The 13,359-nt window shown below is 49.0% G+C and overlaps 1 long non-coding RNA gene across 1 annotated transcript in view; it reads left to right on the top strand.

Moving 5' to 3' along the window:
• The window catches only part of LOC118930200 (uncharacterized), a 55,402-nt gene extending 44,188 nt beyond the window's left edge, over positions 1 to 11,214 (top strand). Inside the window, exons 3-4 of the long non-coding RNA XR_008997683.1 lie at positions 9,451 to 10,096; positions 10,225 to 11,214. This is a non-coding gene — a long non-coding RNA (uncharacterized LOC118930200). The remainder of the gene's footprint in view (positions 1 to 9,450; positions 10,097 to 10,224) is intronic.
• Positions 11,215 to 13,359: the final 2,145 nt, after the last annotated feature.

The following is a 13,359-nucleotide window of genomic DNA, read 5'->3' as shown; positions in this document are numbered from 1 at the left end:
AAGCACCAGTTTTAGTCAGAAGAGTGATTAACAGGCCAACCATGGCTATGAGACTTGGAGTTTGGCAGGTATTTTTTGAAGGAATGAAGTGAGTCCCTCACTGCAGGGCAAACACCTCACAGTGTTTGTTGCCAATGAGAAGATTTGAGCTTTTGACAAAATTGAGGATTTTGGAAATTTGTATCCACCATTGTGAGCTTGGTCCCCAATACTTAAAGGCTTTTGGTGGTAATATGAATGATAGGTGGAAAGATTAATGAATGGGATTGTTTGGTGTTGTGTAATTCAGCGTGTCAACATTTGCAAGATCTTATAAGTCAGTGAACCGATATTTTACAAATGATGAATGTGTGATATTACAAAATGACAACATAAGTCAAAGATCCATTTAAAGTGCAAGATAAACCAAAGGATTTTATGTAACAAAGAACAAAAAATCCATCCATATGTTTTCAAGTTCCACATTGCAACCAACTGTTAAAATACTACCACTTGTCAAGTGTTGTGTCATATCGAAAAATTATCTGAAAAGCCTATTAAAATATTCCTGCCTTTCTCCCTTTTCTGACTACGTATCTGTGAGACTGGATTTTCTTCATACATTTCCCCTAACGTCCTACTGCAACAGTTTGAATGCAGAATTAAGCATGAGAATTCAGAGGTCTTCTATTAAGCCAAACAGTAAAGAGATTTGCAGAAACATAAGACAATGCCACTCTTTTCACTGATTTTGTGTTTCAGAAACCAGAACTGTGTTATTTATGTTATCATGTAAGATTTATTTTATAATTTTCAATTGAATTCATAAATACACTAAAACACTTTCCGTTTTCATCTCTAAATGTAAGTAGACACAGCATACATGAACAAAAGCTCTCTGAGGCCCTCAATACTTTTTAAGAGGGAAAAGAGGTCCTGAAATAAAAATTCTGAGAACTGCCGCTCATGCCATTTTGCAGCTGAGGAAACTGAAGCTCAGTGAGAACGGGGAATTCGGCTGAGATGACAGAGCTGCGAGGAACTGCCCGGAGCTGGGACGCCCCGGCCAGCCTCTCTTCGTGGACTTCCTTGGCTAACGAAGACTGGACCTGGGCTTGAGCTACACAGAGGAGTCCAAGGTCATCCCCTTCCCAGGGTCAGCCTCCATCCGACGCCTCACCTCTGGGATCAGGGAGCTGGGGGCTGACTGGAACTAGCTCGGCTTGTATGGAGCTTGGAAGGGGCTGCTGGGGGGAGGGCCGAGGACAGGCCACAGGTGGCTGTGACTGTGGAGGGGGATTTTAGACCTGACCCTGTTCTGCTGCCTTGGTGAAGATCGCAGCTGGCCTCTGCCCAGGTTTGAAAGGGTCAAGAACAGAGTGCTTGCATCAGTGCAAAAGCACAATTTTGAGCCTACAGTTCTGGGTCTTTCTACTTCCATTCAAAGTGCCAGGAGGGATGTGAAAGGAGCACCACAGATGTGATTGTGTGTCAGAGGAGTTGGTTATCCTGATCAGAACCTCTGTCTGCGGTAGGAGAAGCCAGTGCCGCCATTCGGGATGCACGAATCCCCTCTATGACTTCCCAGTCAAGGGTTCATACAGCCCCATTTGCATACTTCCAGGAACAGTGGGCTCATCACCTCCCACAATGGCTCCCTGATTTTCCTGGAAGCTCTGTCTATTTTCCTGTGGAGACTGAGATCTTCTCTTTGCTGACAGCCTTTCCTTTCGATTCTCTTATCACTCCTGCTCTTATTGCAACCCGCTTCCCCTCCAGGCCTTCTCAGTGACTTTCTCTCCTTATCTTTTGCCATTTTACTCTTCCCGTTTCCCGGTCTTCTCCCCTGTTTGCCCTCCCTGCAGCTAACTCCTGGAGTCTCACGTGCTCACCGTGTCCTGAGTCCCTCCTGCATGCCGGTGCGGGGGCAGAGGATTCGCCAAATCAATCCTCGCCATGGAGAAGCTCGCGATCCAGTGGGGCCTTTGCACGTAACTCCCCGATGCGTGTGGAGCCATGCGGTGTGTAAGGTGTGCAGGGAGTGGTAAGACACTGTCTATCCATCTTTCCTAGTCAGAAGACTGGGTAATCAAGGCATGGAATGAGTACAGACTTTACCCCGAGGTCTGAGTGTGAGCGCACCTCATCTCTTCACCTCCAGCTGTGTACGCAAATGACTTAATCTTTCTGAGCTCCCGGTCTTCTTATCTGGGAAGTAGGTATAGAATCATCTGCCCCTCTGGCCTGCCATGAGGATATCATGAAATGATGTGTGTGATCCCCTGGCATGCAGGACATGCACAGGACCAGTAAGTGGGACTCCTACTGTCCACATCGCCCAGGCTCAGGGAGCAGCTCATGCACTCCAGTGTCTGGCAAATGGCCGACAGGGCGGATTAAGGACATATGTTAGCAACTTCACAGTCAGCAGAGGTCTGCCCAGCAATTGGCCCTGCCAGACTCTGGGCTTCCCTTAACTGATTCAGACACTAGGAACGGTGCAGCCCAGATCGGACCCACTCCTTTGGTAACCCCCACCTCCCAGGTGCCTGGGGAAGGGCCACAGCCCTCCCAGGATGGGTCCAGGCTAACCAAAGTGGACAGAATGTGGGCCTGGGCAGCTGATCTACGAGGAACGCCCATGCTACTGTTTGAAGGCCAGAGTTACCCAGCCGGCTCCTGCATCTGAAGTTCCCTGGGGCTGTCGTGTCTTCCCCACCACCTGAGAGGTAGTGCCTTGGTCTCAGACGCTCCTGGGTTTGAGCCCCGGGCTGCCACTTCCTAGTTACAGTCCTCTGGGCAAGTTGTGTTGTCTCTCTGAACCTCAGTTTTCCCTTTGGTAAAATGGGGCTAAAATGATGCCCTTCGGGTAGTTGTGATGAGGCTGGAGTAAGTCAAGGTGCAAGGGCTGCATGAGTGGTGGTTTGGGAAATGTTGTCATGCTGGCTTCCCACCAAGACCAGCACCTGGGGCGGAGCTGGAGAGAAGCAGCTCTCGGGTCCACCTGAAATGATGAAACTGGGGCAGCTTCCACAAGCCCTGCCCAGGAGGAAAGACTGATGCCAAAGCGGGCCTGGCAGCCGGAGGTCCCAGCACACAACTGGTGACTAAAGAAATGAGAAGTCAGCCCAGAGACCCAGTTTCCACCTTCAGCTGTGTGTAAGAAAGAAAAGCCAGCTCACTGTGGGGAACGAAGAGGCAGATCAATGCAGGAAAAATACAAGGGCTGAGCTTGGGGTAAGGAAAGGTCTTTTGCAGCCAGAGAAGCCCAAGATAGACAGCTATAGTTCCAGGGGGTGAGCACCCCGTCACAGTGGGTGGGCAAATCTGGTTGGAAGAACTCTGGGCAGAGACGTTATAAAGAGATCTGTGCACTGGGTGGGAACTTCGCCTCTGTGATACTCAAGGTCGTTTCCAATTCTGAGAGCCTCTGATTCTGGGAGAAGCTTTCTCTTTAAACTTGTCTGTCAGTTATGGTGGTCTAATGCCATGGCAAGCAAGCTCCACACCTCAGCCTCTGAATGCGATGGCAATTGATTTGTTGGCCAAGTACCAGCCCAGGGCAGGTGTACCCCGGCCTTCCTCTGAGCAATGAGGCACTGAGGCTCCTTCCATCTCATGTTGCCACCTTCCCTCCAGCCTCTGAAGCTTTGGTCAACTCTCTGCATGTGGCTAGGCAATGGGAGGAAAGAAAGAGTGGAGGATTGCACAGAAGGTTTTTATGGACCAACCTTGGCAACAGTCTCCCCATAGTCCACTGGCCAGAACTGCAAGGGAGGCTGGGAAATGCAGCCCAGCTGAGTGCCCAGAGGAAGAGGAAGTGGTGTGGTCAGCAGCTAGTCATTGTCTGCTATAGGGGACCATTCATACATTCATGGACACTTGGTGAGCGCCTACTATGTGCCACACCTGTCCTATGGCCCAGTCCTCTCTTCAGGAGTGACAGTTTCACATCCACAACCTGGACACGTTGAGCAGCTATTGCCATATAGTTTGACAGGAGTGACTGACATCCTCATCCCAGCACCACTGTAGTGTGTGGAAATGCTCTCCTGGGGCTTCTGTTTCCTCACATGTGAAATAGGAAGACTCCCACCCAGCTCAAAGGATAGTAATTGCCCAGCTCAGTGCAGCACACAGTCTTCTCTAAATGGGAGTGATAATTTTATTAGTAACTAAATTTTTCAGTTAGTCCTCCCTGAATGTTGTGGGTTTGGGCCAGGAGATGCTGGGTGCCACAGTGCCACCATAGTGACATCCCAGGCACCCCGACAGGATGGAGGGAGAACAAGTATTTGGTTAGGGACAGAGGAGACTGACTGCCTCCAAATCCTCACATACAGTGACCTGAGCAGAGGCGCCCAGCCTGGGCTCCGCTCACGTCAAGGAAATGCCTGAGGCAAATGTGAGTATCTCCTCAATTCCCCAGCATGACATCCTCACTGGATGTAATCATTCAGGGGAGTTCTTCCCTCACTCCCTGGGGCAAAGCAAAAACAACTACATCCTGCACAGCTTTATGAGAGAAATGCCTGGGTGGGAAAACTTAGGATTGGAGAGACTTAGCCGCTTTCCTGCGGTCACAGGGCTGGGCAGAAGAACGCGGATTCCAGTCCAAGTCAGCCTGCTTAGCGGCCCCCTTTCAGGCCATGAGGACAAAGTTTGCAGAGGAGGCCCTCATCCAAACTCAGCCTCCCGCATAAGCACAGGTGCCTTCTCTGAAAGCAGGGATGATGGCAATGTCTTTCCATCTGGGGAAATCAGTGAGAAACGCTGTGTAAGATCTTGGGCCCGGGTCTAGCACACGGCAGATGCCAGATTTTGGAAGGAGCCCCAGCACAGGGGCGAGGAGCGTAGACTCTGAGAGTCGGGCTCACCACTTAGCAGCTGTGGCTCAGTGGGCAAATCACTTATTTTCTCTGTGCCTCCGGTGGCTCACGTGTTACACAGGAATGATGAAACACCCTGTGAGTACCATGTAAGTGTGGTTTTTATCATCAGCTGTGCATTTACACGGTTGATTCCTGAGCGTTTGTGAAGCTACTTGCTCTTTGCAAATGGATAAGAGAAGGTGTCTTAAGTTAGACTTTCAAATTTTTACTTAATAGGAGCTCGAAGATGTTCAGTCATCTGATCTCTGGGAAGGTTGTTCAAGTTAAGAGAAAACAGAGTCTAGGACTCCAATGGCCTTCATTTTACAGAAGGGGAAACTGAGGCCCAGAGACAAGAAGAGTTTACCTAGGAGCCTGCAGCTCACTCAGACACCCCTGATGCCCAGCCCCATGTGCTTTGCCCTCCCTCCCTCTCTCCAGGTGCTGCTCCAGGCTCGGCTAATTCCTGTGGTGGAAGCCCATGGAAGTTCAGATGAAGCACATCCCAGGTCATGAGTGGGAAAGTTCACTGCTATCTGGCTGTAACAGGTTTTGCTCTTACTCCTAATCGAGTACCTTTCCCCTGCTGTCTGCCCTAAGTCCCACTCAGGTCCTTACAGACTAAGGCAACAGGTGGAGAATTTGAGCCACCTTTTCTCTGGGGCAGCAAGGGGTCCTAGACAGCACATTTCATTTTGACAAATATTTATTAGGCACCCGGCCCTGAGCCAAGGGGCCTCGGGATAAGTGCGACAGTCATGGCTTCTGCACTCACTGAAGGCTGTGTGACCGTGAGCAAGTTAGGTGACTCCTCTGAGCCTCAGTTCCTCCATCTGTAAAATAGGATGAATGACAACTCTTTCCTGGAGTTGACATGAGGAGGAAATGAGGTAAGTAGTGACAGCCCCTAACATGTTTGTAGAAGGTCTGGAAAGTGGTCCTGCCTGTTCTCCCCTCTTTGGCAGGAGAAGCACAGCCCTTGGCTTTCTAAGGCTCCCTGCACAGCTAAAGAAGAAGGGTAGTAAAGCCCAGAAGGAGCGCAGCCCGGCCAGTGATCCCTCAGCTTGGGGATCCTTCAGTCTGAGAAGTTGAAAGCAAAGGTTATTGGCTCATAATGCACCACAGAGCTTGTCCATTCCCCAGCTAATCCATTTCACATCCCTAATGAAATGGGATCAAAATCAGAAAGACATTTCCAAGACTTGGGAATGGCGTGGTCTTTCCTCTGGACCATTTTATAGCTGCAAAGTCACTGTGATTTTCTAAGGTTGCACGTGACAGGTCCTGGGACCACAGAGGGAGGCCAGCTCTGCAGCCAAGTCAGGGCTGGACTCCGCTCCACCGCGTGCAGGCTGGGCCGCCATGTGGATGGGTCTGACATCTCTGAACCTCAATGTCCTTATCTGTGAGGACGGAAACAATCCTCTGGCCTGTAATTGAAACCTGAGGGAAACTTCACAATGTAATTTTGGGAGAGGAAGGACTTCGTTTCTTGGGGGTACCTGTTGGGGTTATCACAGTGCTTAGAGCATAGTAGGCACTCATTAAATAGTAATTGAATGAATGATGCATGGGAGGTACTCAACAAATATTTGTTGAATAGGCAATTGAATAAATGTAGGTAAGTAAGCATGTCTTCCAGTCTAACAGCATTTCCTGGAGTTTCTTTTGCTTTTCATTTATTTCTTCTTCTTCTTTTTTGTTTGCTGAGCCATTTGGACTCAGAGAGGTTAAATAATGTACCCAGGCACATGGAGCTAATTAGAGTCTGCTTCTGATGTTTAGAACCAGTTGTGTCTGGCCCCACGTGCCTTTCACTTTCTCCTATGTCTGGAAGTTTCTCAGAAGCTTCTGAAAGTATCAATTAGGAATGCTTTCAATAGCTTAAGCAATAAAAAAAAATGTACTCTACCACAAGGAGAAATGGGAGGTGGCAGTTCAAGCTCGGAGCAGCAGCTGAATATTTGCATCTCAGAACCAGGATTTTCCCATCTTTCTGCTCTCTTCCTCAGACAGTTAGCTTTTTGTCCCAACAAATGTTGCTTTGACATCATAAATGGCTGCTCCAGCTCTGGGCTTCACGACCAAGTGCAAGGCAGGAAGTGAGAAGAAAGGAGGGGATGTGGTTTCTTCTACTGGCAAAGGAAAACAATACCCAGAGGCAGGTGTCTGCAAAGACTTCCCTTTATGACTCGCAGGGCGACTGGTCACCTGGCCGGCCCTAGCTGCAGTGTGTACGCAGCAAAGGCTGGTAGGCTGGCCAGGGCTGGCCTGGGCCAATCGTTGTCTCATGGGGACAGGCTCACTTCCTCTCTGAACAAACCAGGGTTGGGATAGTGGGGGGGGGGGAGCTGCTGGGAGTGGGCCCACCTTGCTTCTGGCAGACACCCGGACTTGGCAACACCCTCACTGGACCAGAGGAAACCGAATCTAGTGCACTTGGGAAGAACAGGCTGGATGTCACCAGCATTGTACTGATTCTGGAGCAACTCTGCACAGCACTGGGCTCCACAAGAGAGAGCTGACTTACCGTGGGCTGCCAACGTGGCACTCGGTGACCACACAGCAAGGGACACGTCTCCTCGGTTTGCTTTTGATTCTTCAGAGTATTTCTTGGAGAAATGATAAATACATACAAGAAGTGGTCCTTGACTGTATTCTGGACTTAAAAAGGAAAAAAGCTCTAAAGGACATTATTGGGTGAATTGGGGGAAAATTTGAATGTGGATCATAAATTGGATAATAGAATTGGATGAATGTGACATTTCCTGAGGGTGATGGCCATTGTTGTGGTTATGTAAGAGAATGTCCTTTTTCTAGGAGATACATGCTGACGTAGATGTGTCATGATGTCTGTGAATGGTTCAGAAAAAGTATATAGTACACATATATATATACATACACATATATGTATTATATATTTACATATACATATATCACTATATATGTGTATGTAACTATATACAATATATGTATGCAAACATATGTATATAAATATACATTCTATATGTAAATATACATTACATACGCACACACAGCAAGAAAAGGCAGATATGCCAAATGCTAACATCTCGTGAATCTAGACTCTAAATGAAGGGCAGGCATGTGGGTATTCACCCATACGAGTTTTTAGTAGGTTTTAAGTTTTTCAAACTAAAAACTTAGAAAAATAATAATTTAAAATTTCAAAAAGAGAGGAAATTTCAAGAAAAATATTAAATGCATTATGTGTTAGCAGACATTATACCAACAGACAAAATCTGCCCCGTAGTGTGCAAATCCCCCGATTTGGGGAACACTGATGTCAGTTTTGAGGGTGTAGTTCAGCATCAGTTAGCTTTAAGCATAAATCCCCTTCTGTATGAAATGGGGACGATTTTCATCCTGGGGTGGCTGGCACTGGCCTCCTGGGAATTAACTAACACACACACACACAGAGCTCTCTGCACAAAGCCTGGCACAGAGCCCAGGTTACCAGGAAGGCTGTCTGTGGCACGCCTCTCCCTGAGGTGCCACCAGCGCATACGGTCTGTTGAGAGCTGAGCACAGACAGCTCACACAGGTCCCACCCCTGGGGTTGCGTCTACTGCTTTACTCTGCTCCTGCTCCTGCTTTTTTTTCTGCCTGCATCTTTTGGCCTGGGAGAGGTCCCCTGGATGGGATATCTGGAGACTGAAGCCACAAAAAGACACTTCCATCCAACATACGTGCATGTGTGCACACAGTGCGGCATGCGCGCGTGCACACGCACACACACACACACACACACACCATCATCATCACTCACATACACACACACACACACACACACACACACACACACACACACACACACCATCATCATCATTACTCCCAAAGAGCAATTTCTGGCGGCTCTGGGCCCAGAGATCCTTGCTTAGCTAAGGAGTGGGGGGCTAGGGGAGCCGGCCAGCCCTCCATGCTTTGGGATGGGGCTAATTCCATTTTCTGGTCCCTGTGTCGGCCCCCACCCCAGTGTCTGGAGCCTGGAAGCAAAGAGGGGCTCGGCAGCCGGGAGCAATTCTTTGAGCCCATCACCACCAAGAGCAGGCCTGCCAATCCTCACTGCTGCCCCGAGGCTGTGCCATGGGCCATGTTAATCCCATTACCCACAAATGAAGATGTAATCACAGCTCTTTCAGAGGGCCCCCAAGGCTGATCCCTCTTTGGAAAGAGAAAAGAAAGTGCAATTGTCCAAGCCGCTGACTTCTGAATGTCCTGCTGGGGTGAGGGGAACAGAAGTTCTTTGGGGCCAGGGGCCTCTCAGCTGGGAGGGGGTGGAGGCCATCTGAGAGTGGGGGCACAAATCAGGGCCAGGTGGGGCGGGGTGTGCAAGGGGCCGACTGGCCCTGGGACCTCTGCTAGGCCTCTTTCAGCATCTTCCGCATGGTTGCAAAGGGGCTTTTCTGATATGGCTGTTGAACAGCTAGCTGTGTGTGGAGGTGGAATAGAAATAGTAATGCACAAAGACATGATGGCATTGTTGATGATGCCATTTGTTATGTTAGTAGCAGTAAACTTTACTGAGCATGTGCCACATACCAGGGCTTTTTCTGATGCCACTGTCATCCCTATTTTACAGCTTAGGAGACTGAAGCACAGAGAAGTCAACTGGCTTGTCCAAGGTCATAGGTTTGAGAGGGGACCGATTGCAAAGGCCGGCTAGAGCAAGAACTAAAAGCTATCGTCTGTTTGAACTGTGGTTGTTTTTGAACAGTAGCTGTGGCGCCTGGCTGATAGCAAAGATTCAATCTGTTTTTGCATCCTGCTCTTTGGTCATGTCCTTCTAGGCTCTGAGGTTCAAAGATGAAAGACACCCATGGCCTGGAGTGGAAGATGTGGAGTTGGGGCAAACATGTCTTAGGTCCCCCAGCCTGGCCTCCACATGACCTTCACTGCCCTGTCATAATCACGATGCCTGTCATCACTGACCCCGTGTGGAGCGTTGTGTACCAGGCACTGTCTTGTGTACATGACGTCCAGTAATCAGTGGCACAATGGTGAGTGTTTAACAGCAGCATCTGGGGAAATCCCTGATCTGTAGCATTTTCCAATGTCCGTGATATGGATATTCCCACCTCCACCACCGCTGATTCAAGCTATCAACATGGTGTCATTGGCTGTGACTTGGGAAAAGACTTGCAGAACTGGTTCTCATAAGTGGCTCCAGAACACTAATAATTGACAACTCACACAGCCCAGTGTTACAGAACTAAGGCCCAGAGCAGGTAGGATGAATATTTTCCAGGATAAACCCTGGCACTGAAATTTTTGTCTTAGGGATGGCTTCTGGGAATGCAGAGGAAGACACTGATGATGGGTCTGTGTTCTAACTTTCCTTCTCCTTATTTCTCAGGGCCACATCCACCTCCAACTAGATGATGGCCTCTTCAAAGGCAAGGAGCCCAGCACGAAGCATGAGTACAGGCACACACTAAGTGACCAGTGAATATCTGAAGAGCTGAACTGAATGCTTTGATTTCAGTTGAATCAACCACCTTTTCCAAGGAACAAGGGGACCGCTAGCAGGGACCACAGCTGCAACCCATGACCCTCAGCTTTCGGGGATAATGCTGTAAGTATGCATTTCAGGGTGAATTCTGAGGATTGCCACATCCAAGAAAGGAGGTGGACTGTCCTGTTCACTCTTGGGAGGGGTGCAGAGGGGCTATGGATTCACACGTTGCATTGTCAATGCCCCTTTCTTTTGCTATCACCATCGAGAGAGGTGTGACCCAACACCTTATATGTGTTGGGGATTGGATAAGACCAAGAGCACCAAAGGTGACATCTGTGGAGCACCTCACAGTTTTCAAAGTTTTTTCCCTTGCATGATATCAGTGTTTCCCAAGGTCTGGGAGCATTCCACTGGGGGCAACCAGTATGACTTCAGGGGTCATGACCCTTGTAAGATGTTGATACTTAGACATTTACTTTGATATGTTGGATTCAGTGAGACCAAGAAATGACAATGGCACGTTTCTTGAGGTAAAAGCGTTTATACCCAGGTTTATTCCCACAGTGTAGGTTGAGCACTAGAATCATGTCTGCATCCAGCAGTCAGCAGGGCCATAACCCACCTCCACTTCTGTCTCTGTCCAGACCACTGGGAAGAGCTCTTTATATAGTGGCTCAGTCACTAATAGCTCATTGCCTATGGGTGTGGGAGCAGTAGCCTAGCAGAAGGCCAGTTACATCATCAAGTAGTTTAGGGTCAGGTGAGGATCCTGGCCATGGGAACTTCCATTTTCCCCACATATATATTCAAAAGTATTTCTAGCACATTATGCCAGTTAGGAATAGGTTTAACTGCATTTAAAGACAACAATAAAGCAGTGGCTTCAATAAGAAACAAGTGTACTTTTCTTTTGATGAAAGTCAAGGGCTGGCATGGCACTCCACAGGATCAAGGCCCCACCTCTTTCCATCTTGTTCCTTTGTTGTGTAGGAGTTCCACTCTCAAGGTCACTTCAAGGTCTAACCTGGTTGCTGCAGTTCCAGCCATCATGGCTACATTCCAGATGACAGGAAGCAGAATAAGAAAGAATTAGAAAGAAAGATACGTCAGTCTCCTTTAACCCACACCTTTTGCTCACATCTCATTGATCAGGGCAAATTATAAAACCACACTTAGCTGAAAGAGAGGCCAGGACAGAAGGTTTTTATGTCAAGCTGCCCTGTAGCCAGAAAAAGAAATCAAGACTTCTTCCATGAAAGAAAGGGTCATTTTTGTGGAAGAGGCATTGGCTTTGATACACACACACAAACTGGGATTTCATTGATATTATTGCTTAGGATGAGTTGAAAGTTTTTAAAAGGTGAGGCAATTGAAAGAATTGTTAAGTAAATTAAGTCCAGGTGGCACATGGGTGTGGGAGCCATCATAAAAGCAATAAGAAGTAGCCAGCTGCACGCAGCCTGCAGCGAGTCTGTCCACGTGCGCTAGGGCTGGCTACCCATATGGTGGCGTCACTTCCCTCCACTTTCAAAGGAGGAAATGCCAGGCTCCCAGAGCAGTTGTCTGAGAGTCCAAGAGTCATGCTCACTTCCTCTCGGGGCCTATGGCAGCCCCTGGCCAATGGCTCCCGCAACGGCACCTCCTTGCTGTCCCGTTCCCCACCACAGAGGCTACACACCTGGGCACTCTCTTCCCCAGCTCCCTGGCAGCTCCCAGACGCCCAGAGACCCAGTTCTGGCCAATGAAATGCAGACAGTGAAAGCATTAAAAGCACAAAGCAGGGGCCACACTGGTGTTAGGGATGATTATTGACACTGACATTGGCTCTTGGGGTCCCCACACACACCCTGAGGAACCAGCCATGGACTGTTGCAACAGCCTGAAAACAAACTAATCTAGTAACCTGGGCCTCGAATTGTAAAGGGGAAAATAAGTTCCAAGCATAGTGCCTAGCACATAGTTAGCACTTAGAAAATATAAAAATTCTACACGAGCACATTGCATCTGTACACCCTCTTTCATTAAGTGTGTTTACACATGGAAAGCCTTAGACCAGCGCCTGCACAGGGGATGCGCTCCATTAGTGTTAGTTACAATCATTATTATCATAGCGTTATGGGCATTATCCTTGTCCATTCATTCAACAAACAGCTTCCACACTCCCATGTGTGCCAGGCGCTATCTTGGCACTGGGGAGTCGGCAGTGAGAAAGGCAGAGTCTCAGCCTTGCCAGGAACCCAGGCTCTGAACAATCCACCCCACACTTAATTAACTAGAATTGTGGTACGTGCCAAGTGCCAAGTGCGGTGAAAGCATAACGCAGGAGCGCTGAGTTTAGCCTGAGATTCCCTAGGGAGCAGCTGTCACGGGCTGAGGCCTCAGGACCTAGCCAGAGTCGGCCCAGCTAAGAGTTGGAAAAGCACGCCCAGGGTTGCTCGGCAAAGCGGCATGGAGGCCAGCAGGCCAGCTTGTCTGGCCTCGGCTCCCAGGCCCAGAGTTTGGGACTGGGCCAGGCTGGCTCCGAGCAGGCCAGCCATTGGCAGCTGCCTCTGGGCTGAAGGCTGGTTAGTGCTGCCTAGCCACCTCCCTGACCTCCCTGGGCATGCCCCTTTGTGTGACAGCTGTCCCCCATGCCGAGCCCCTTGGGATCCAGTTTCTGTGGAGGCTGACTCGCAAAACCCAGCATATTGTCCTGGAACAGCAGGCCCTGGGGGAGGGCTCAGTGAAGTCGTGGCCTGCCCGTCTCTGTGTTCCACCCTGAAAAGAATAACACTACATCAATAGATGGCACCCATTATGTGCCAACATCCGAGGCTCTTAATTGACTCAGGCTTAATTAATGATTGGGAGAACAGTCATGGTTAGCCTGAGGCTCCAAGAGAAGGGGTGGAGGGATGGTTAATGATATGAAGGACTCCACGGGCATGTTCCGTTCGACTGTCATTGGGTCCTGGGTGGAGATGCCTCTGTAGAGTGACAGCATGGGGTAGAGTGGGAAAATGTTTGATGAGAAAATCGATATTTGCTCCCATC

This window comes from Manis pentadactyla, chromosome 5, assembly GCF_030020395.1.
Source record: "Manis pentadactyla isolate mManPen7 chromosome 5, mManPen7.hap1, whole genome shotgun sequence".
NCBI classification, from domain to species: Eukaryota; Metazoa; Chordata; class Mammalia; order Pholidota; family Manidae; genus Manis; species Manis pentadactyla.
The sequence above is the reverse complement of the archived record's forward strand: the minus strand, read 5'-3'. Positions and strand labels throughout refer to the sequence as shown.